This window comes from Artemia sp. Qi Xiang Cuo, chromosome 15 (assembly GCF_049724085.1).
Source record: "Artemia sp. Qi Xiang Cuo chromosome 15, ASM4972408v1, whole genome shotgun sequence".
Classification (NCBI taxonomy): Eukaryota; Metazoa; Arthropoda; class Branchiopoda; order Anostraca; family Artemiidae; genus Artemia; species Artemia sp. Qi Xiang Cuo.
Window position 1 is genome coordinate 3161640 of NC_142808.1, and position 7536 is coordinate 3169175.

The following is a 7536-nucleotide window of genomic DNA, read 5'->3' on the forward strand; positions in this document are numbered from 1 at the left end:
CTGGGGGCATATACGGTGTTTATAGAAAGCGTTGTCGTAGAAACTCAAAAAGTGATCATTCGTTTGGAAATCGAAAAGCCTAGTGCCCTTTTTAATAATCGAAAGTGATTGGAACGCTTGACATTTTTATAGTAGAGATCGATGTGGGTATAATGTATCATTTTTTTGGTTGTTGTTGTTTAGACCAGGGCACTCCGTACCGAAGGAGTTGTCCTAGGAACTTCGAAAAAGGCTCATTCGATTGAAAATAGAAAGGGCTGATGCCCTTTTTAGTATTCGAAAGTGATTGGAGGGAAACTAATCCCCCTCCCACGCCCACCCTCCCAATTGCCTTTATGTTTAAAAAGTAAATGTTGCCTTAAGATTAAATCAAAATGCACTGTGTTTATGCTAATTCCCAATAAGGCATCTCAGCAGTATCCCAAGAACGACTGAGGGTATTATGTTCAAACTTTCAGGGCTTCTTCTGCTCTTAAAAGTTGACCAAATCAAAATAGAGTAAGTGTATCCAAGCTATCAAAGAAAGTAAACAGATTTTTTTGTGAATGGTATTAAGTTTTCTATTTCAGGTCAACTAGAGGAGATATGAAACTAAATTAAACACTACTATATGTGTCCAGATTTCTAAAAGGGTCTATGTTGTTAAATTTTGCCGAAAATTTTTTTCCAGCATACAAATAGCAGGCCAAAATATAAATTCTTAAAAAATGAAAAGATTTAAAGTATTATTTTCTTTTTCCCTGAAAAGACTATGTCAATATAAACCGAACCGGAATTAATTAAAAAAAACTGTTTCCAAAAATAAGTTTTTTCAAAGTAAATTAAATAACTAAATTAAGCAAAAAATGAGTAAAAATAAAATCGAACAATCTAACAAATATGAAAGTAAAACAAATAAGCATTGATAAACAAATGAAGCCCAACATGAACTTAAATTACCATAGACGACCAAGTAAAACTCAAAACGAGGAAACATTAACAAGATTTTGGGGCATAACCTCAGTGCTCTCCCAAGGCCAAAATATAACCTGCACTTTACTGACAAAAATACAAATGAATATGCACTGTCAGTTTAATATACATATACTGATATAGTAATCAAAATGTTAATATTATTTGATTTATTAAAGTTATAAAAGTAAAAACATTTATATTTTTTCAGTAAAGTGAAAATCATGTTCTGGCCTTGGGATGGCTTAGGGGTTTTGAGCCCAACTTATGTTAATTTCTGCTCGTTTTGAGTTTGACTCAGTTATTTATTGTTATTTTTGTTCGTTTTGGGTTTCATTTATTTATCAATCCTGATTTGCGGTAGTTTCCCGCTTGGTAGATTATCTAGAGCTAGTATAGAAATATATCTATAGAAATGAATTACTTTTTTTTTGCACAGTTAGAAGAGCACACTGAAGTTAAAGTAGCCTTAAACTTTGACTTGAAACGTTATAACTTGACCACTTCTTTCAGAAAAGAATTTCGGACGGTTATTCCTTGTTGATAAGAAAAGAGGCTAAAGGTGCAGTTTAGTTCCTCCTGTAGTGTAGGGTGCAGGAGCCCTATGGTGAAGGTGCAGGTTTGTTCTCCCTTATAAAACAACTTATTTCAGCAGATACAAAGAAGAAGACCATTTGCGGCATTCTGTGGGACCCCAAGGTCCAATACTAGTATCAGATCCCGCGAGTGGCAGTTTACGCTCGTCAAGTTCTGGCTGTACCGGCCACAAGTGCCCCAGCTAAACGGCTTTTTAGCACGACAGGACTGATAGTGACTGCAAAAATATCAATGGCTCCATGCAGAGTGAACAAACTCACTTTTGTTACATCAATTGTAACTGAAGTGACGTAACCGCTGATTTAAAATTGTTGGTGTTGTTAAGCCATGGTATCTGATTTGTATACAGTGTTTTTTCGATGTTGTTATTTGTTTTGTTTTTTCACTCCCTTTTCGTATGTATTTGATGAACAGGAGATGTTTGAACTTCAAACTTTGAAAGTTATACACACATTAGCCGAAATCATTAACTAGATGGAAATGACTAAACACGGGATTTTAAAGGAACAATGCGATGTTAAACATAAACACAACGTACGTTTCCCAGGGTCTAGTGGCTAAAAATGAGAATTCTGCTTGGTCTGATTGATGGTGAACATAAACACTTTCCGAACGGCCCAACAAATTCCTGTGTTGTCATATTGTTCTTGTGTGTTTTTAGCCAACCATTTAAAAATCTTTACTAAAATTGAGGTTGAACGGGCTTGGTGAAGTGGAATTTTTATTATTATTTTTAATCAGAAAAATCAGCGCGCCGGGGGGCGCCACCGGTCTAAAATCGGCGGTGCGCCGCCAACAAGATTTCGGCACGCCTGGCGCCGCGCCGCCGCCGATACTTAATCACACATTCGCCGCCGTCATTTCGGCGTGGTGCGGCTTCGGGGACTAGTTTTAGCAAAGGGATATGTATAAGGGGATTGTTGAAACCAATTAGGGACCTTCAATTGGAAGTAGTTTTAAGATGAATTGTTATTGGGGCAGAATAACTTCAATGCAAAAGTAGGTTCATATAGAACATGCATGTTGTTGTTGCCATATGCTTGGACGTTTGAGAAATATTTATTCCTTTGACAGAAGGATCTTTCTCATAGGGATAGTAATCCAGACAACACATTTAATTTGGAAAGTGGAGCATGTGTGTCCAGTCCCATAGCTATTCAAATGGCAGAATTTTGTAAAGATTAAAAGATTTTAAAAGTATATAGGGACTAATGGAAAAAAGTTGAAATCCCGTATTATAATTTTAATCGGATATATAATTTGGAAAAAAACAAGGTGAGTTTTGGGGGGCACTCCCATTTTTTTCTAGCTAGTCTTTATAAAATAAAAAGTTTTTGAATGGCACTACATTTCAAAGAATTAATTTGTTCACGCCACAACATTTTGTAATTTATAACGGTTTTGATTATGCTTTCAATTTTCTTAATTGAAACCGTAAGTCCAAGGGGCAAAATCAAAATGTGACGGTAACTGATGACATTTTTCTTTGACAAAAGATTGTTTTTTTTGCATTCAATTTGGTTAACTTAGTATTAAATAAAGTTAAATTATTGAACTTGAAATAGCCAACCAATAAATTTGTTCCATTTCCTATTCTATTGGCAAATCAGACAGCGCTTAGAATTTCAATCTCAGCACAGTTTTTAAATCGAAAAATCATGTCCTAGACCATGGATACATATCTTTTTGTCTATATAGTCATGACATCATTATTTGGAAAGCTGGTAAAGATTATCTTAGTTTGTTCAGTTATTTTCAACAGAATATTAGCGAGTAAATGTCTAGCTAGGGGATAATGGGAAGGAAACATGTTAACAAAACAATCTTGCTTGACAATATGCTAGGCTATGCAGAATAATTGTAGTTAACAGAATTTGACTACAGTGGCTCCACTACGCTTCACTCCCCCTAAAATGCAAATATATAGCCCAAATCATATATTTTTCATGTATTCCACCACCCATCACTTGCTTTTCTGGTTCTTGTTTTGTCACAGTTGATTCAATTTACTGGTACATCAGTTGAAACAGGAGAGATGTATTAGGCTACCTGCAATTGTAGCTTAAACTAGCACCAGCAGCAGAATTTTTAGCATGAGTGCTGAATTTTAGTTCATTGCCAATAGTGACTCCAATATCTTCCTCATTCTGGTATAAATTTAGAATTGGTTCTGCTGATAAAGAGACATGTTAAGAAAACAATTCTTACTTTAAAATATGTATAATGATCCTAGCTAACATATTATCCAAGGGGAGAACCTTTATCATCAAGTCCTTCCTCTTTTTTCCTTCTTTTTCCAGTTTAAAAGTAAAAAAAATCAATTTTATCTACCCTAGAAATGCAATGCATAAAATCTTTGAAATTGCTGCTATAAATTTGTTCTATAAATTGTTTTTATAGATAGCATTCATCCTGGACAAGTTCCCAGCTGAGTCTGTTGATTATGAATTGAAGTTAGGTTAAGTTAGGTTGTATTAATATTTTGTATTTTTGCCACTGCTCATTAAAAAAAATGGATTTAACAATGACCAGGATGAATGCTATCTATAGAACAATTTATTTGGCAATTTATAGCAGCAATTTCAAAAGATTTATGCAATGTATTTCTAGGGTGGAGAAAATTGAAATTTTTTTCTTTTAAGTTGGAAAAAGAAGAAAAAAAGAGGAAAGACTTGATGATAAAGGTTCTCCCCTTGGATAATGTTAACTAGGATCACTATACATATTTTAAAGTAAGAATTGTTTTCTTAACATGTCTCTTTATCAGCAGGACCAATTCTAAATTTATACCCTCATTGTTTACAGAGGAGAGTAGGTGGCCTAAGAAAAATAAGAATGGCAAGGGTTCATTTGGCCAAAGTGAAGAAATGGCACTTGACAACATTGAATTCAAGAAACCAAGACTCAGCCCATTGACCAAGCAGTTCAAGATTATTTTGTAGAAGGGCATGATTTTCACAGGACAAGGCTGGCCCAAGAAGCTTCAGATCATAGAGTGTTAATTTACTGCTGATAGTGAAAGGAAGATGATTGTTATAATTGATGAAGATATTAAATAGTATAGGACCCAAAACACTTCCCTGAAAAGCTCCACTCAAGACATGCTTGAAGGAAGAAATAATACAGGTACCAGAGTCATCAACTAATTGAAACATTGAGATTACAGATAAAGAAAATCAAGGATCCAGAGGAGGGATTTTTCTTCAAGCTTGATGGTAGGTAATTTAATTGCAAGTTGCTTGTGACAAATTTTGTCAAAACCTTTAGAAAAGTCAAGTAGAATCATGTCAGCAGGCACCCTTTAATGATGTGGTCATATGATTCAAGGAGATTGGTATCAACAGATCTTCCAGAATGAAAGCCATGCTGTGAGCTGTGCAAGAGATTATTTGCTTCAAGATTTCTAATGACTGCAGAATTGATTATTTTTTCAAGAATCTTAGCAACCACTAATGTCATGCTAATAGGTCAATTATTTTTAGCAAAGTCCTTTCTACCTTTCTTAAATATTGAAATAATATGTGCAGTTTTCCAATCCAGAGGTAGTCTGGAAAGATTTAATGGTAAGTTGAACAGGAAGGAAAGAGACTATTTGACATTCATGAAGGATACAATAATGAATGCAGTTTGGACCAGCAGATTTATTCATTTTGAGGGGCATAAGTTCCTTTAGAACAATGGTATCAGTAATCAGAATTGGTTCCATCTTATGTGATACATCAAATCTATATATGACATATCACATAAGATAGAACAAATTCTGATGACAACAGTACTGAAGTTGGAAAAAAAAGATGAGAACTGTTGGTTGAAAATTTCAACTTTTAGCTCAGGATCAGCAACTGGTTGACTATTCTATAGGATATCAGGGACTGTGTGTCTGCTGTGACATTTTGAGAGGCATAATACCAGAAAGAATTAGGATTATCCCTAACATCCTCAGCCAATTTTTACTCAAGCTTTCTCTTCAACTCCTTGATTTGGTTGGTTGTCTGGTTACAAAAAGTTTGAAGGCTTGATAATTTCCTGAGGTTTCCTTTTTTTCTGTAGCAATTCCATGATTGATGTTTTCTGTTAATTACCTTAATTATTTCAGTAGTTAAAGAAGGTAAACTTTTGGCCTGTTTTTACCAAAAAATTCTTGTGCAAGACTTTTCAGCAAGCAAAATTTCACTTTTCATGTTAGACAAACTAACTTCAATATCATTAGTAATAAGCTGTTCCCAGTTGACATTGTTAAGTCTTTCAGAGACTAGTTTGTAATAGCCATATTTTTGCTATTTAGAAGAAGGTTGTTTAGTAAGCAATCATAATTCAAAAACATTTACAACATGGCTGCTGTTACCAACAAGCGTGGATATTACATTCTTAATAGAAAGGTCTGGATTGCTGAGAATAACCAGATCTAGAGTGTTAGAAGCTCAACCTTCTCTGAAACGAGTTGGTTGAAGTATTGTTTGACAGAGAGAATTATCAGGGAGGGCAGACAAAAAAGGAAAATCCCTAGTGCAAAAACCAAATCAATCAATCCCTTGAATTTCAGGAAGATAAAAGTCCCCCAGAAGGACAAGATTATAATTTGCAAAATTGGATATCACATGTGATAGCATAGCAGCCAATTACAATTGAGGATGTTTGGTTATGTAGGTTTATCCAAACAGACTCAATTCCCTCAGTAGTCAGAGAATTCAGATGAAATGAGACTATTAGCAGAATGCATTGATAATATATAATTTGGGCTGTATATTTGTGCATTAGGGGGTGGGGGATGGTAAAGTATTGTAGAGCTGCAGACAAAACATGTAAACTACAATTATTCTGCATATTATGAAGAAGAATTGTTTCCTTAAATGTTTCCTTCTCAATAGCACCAAATCTAGACCTTTATCTACTAATACAGTATCTACTTTTTCCAATTTTTGTGAACCATTGCAGTGGTAATAACCATATCCTCCTTCTGTAACTTCATGTAAAGAATACTCCCATTCCATTAATAACATCTGTGAAATTTTGCTAATGCAGAATTACTCCTCCTTAGAAGAAAAAGACTACAATATTCTAAAATATGAACTTTTACCATTCTTAAAAGGACTTCACATTGCTTTTTCCAAAACCTACCATGCCTCTCAGGCCAGTATTTACCCATTGGAATCCACTCCACTGCAATCTCCACCCCCTAGAACGTGACAATCTATGTAACCAAATGAGTAAGTACTAATGGTAGTATTAATGTATATTCTGATGGCTCAAATAAAAAGTGTGGTGCATGTGTTGTCTCTTGCATCCCTGGCTTAAACCTTAACATTACCCTTTGTCTGCCTATTTCAGATGCCATACTTTTGGCAGAGCTCCAAACAATTGACATTGCCTTACAAATGTTGATTAGTTACAAAAGGCTTTGAATGACTCTGAGTTGGCTGTATCTATGTTTCCACACTTGATTGAGATCTAAATACAATTTGGAAATTTATTTACAAGTTACAGATCAAGGGAAATAAGCTCAAGGTCTGCCATATCCCTAGCCACAAGGGAATTAAATCATATTATGCTACTGATCTGCCTTGCAAATAATGCAACAGATATCCCTCAGTCAGATCTTCCTTTGCATTAGTATGTTTGGGGTGCTTTGGTCTACTATATCCCTAGTCACAAGGGAACTGAATCAAATGATGCTGCTGATCTGCTAGCAAATAACACAGAAGATATCCAACAATCAGATCCTCCTTTGCATTGGTGTGTTTGGGGTGCTTTGTGGTATAAAGCCAGTACCCATTGATCTCAAATGTTGTTTTCTCCATCCTAGTCTAAAGAGTTTTCCATAATTTCCTACTGGCTTTAAGCTGATTGTTTTTTCTAAGTTGAGGGCTACTTGCCTTTCTGCTACCATTGACATCAGTTTAGTATTCAGCCAGTGGTGCCATTTCAGAAAACCTAACAGGGGGGGGGGGGGGGGCAAAGATCAATTTTGGGTCCTGTTCAGACTTAAAT

At 35.2% G+C, this 7536-nt stretch overlaps 1 protein-coding gene across 2 annotated transcripts in view; it reads left to right on the forward strand.

Annotated features, from left to right (window-relative positions):
- The first annotated feature begins 3198 nt into the window (after nt 1–3198).
- The window catches only part of Oatp74D (Organic anion transporting polypeptide 74D), a 204348-nt gene continuing 200010 nt past the window's right edge, over nt 3199–7536 (forward strand). Inside the window, exon 1 of one of the 2 annotated variants that reach the window (XM_089101351.1) lies at nt 3199–3272. The gene's annotated coding sequence lies outside the window, so the exon portion shown is untranslated. The remainder of the gene's footprint in view (nt 3273–7536) is intronic. The other variant, XM_089101353.1, reaches the window with a different exon arrangement.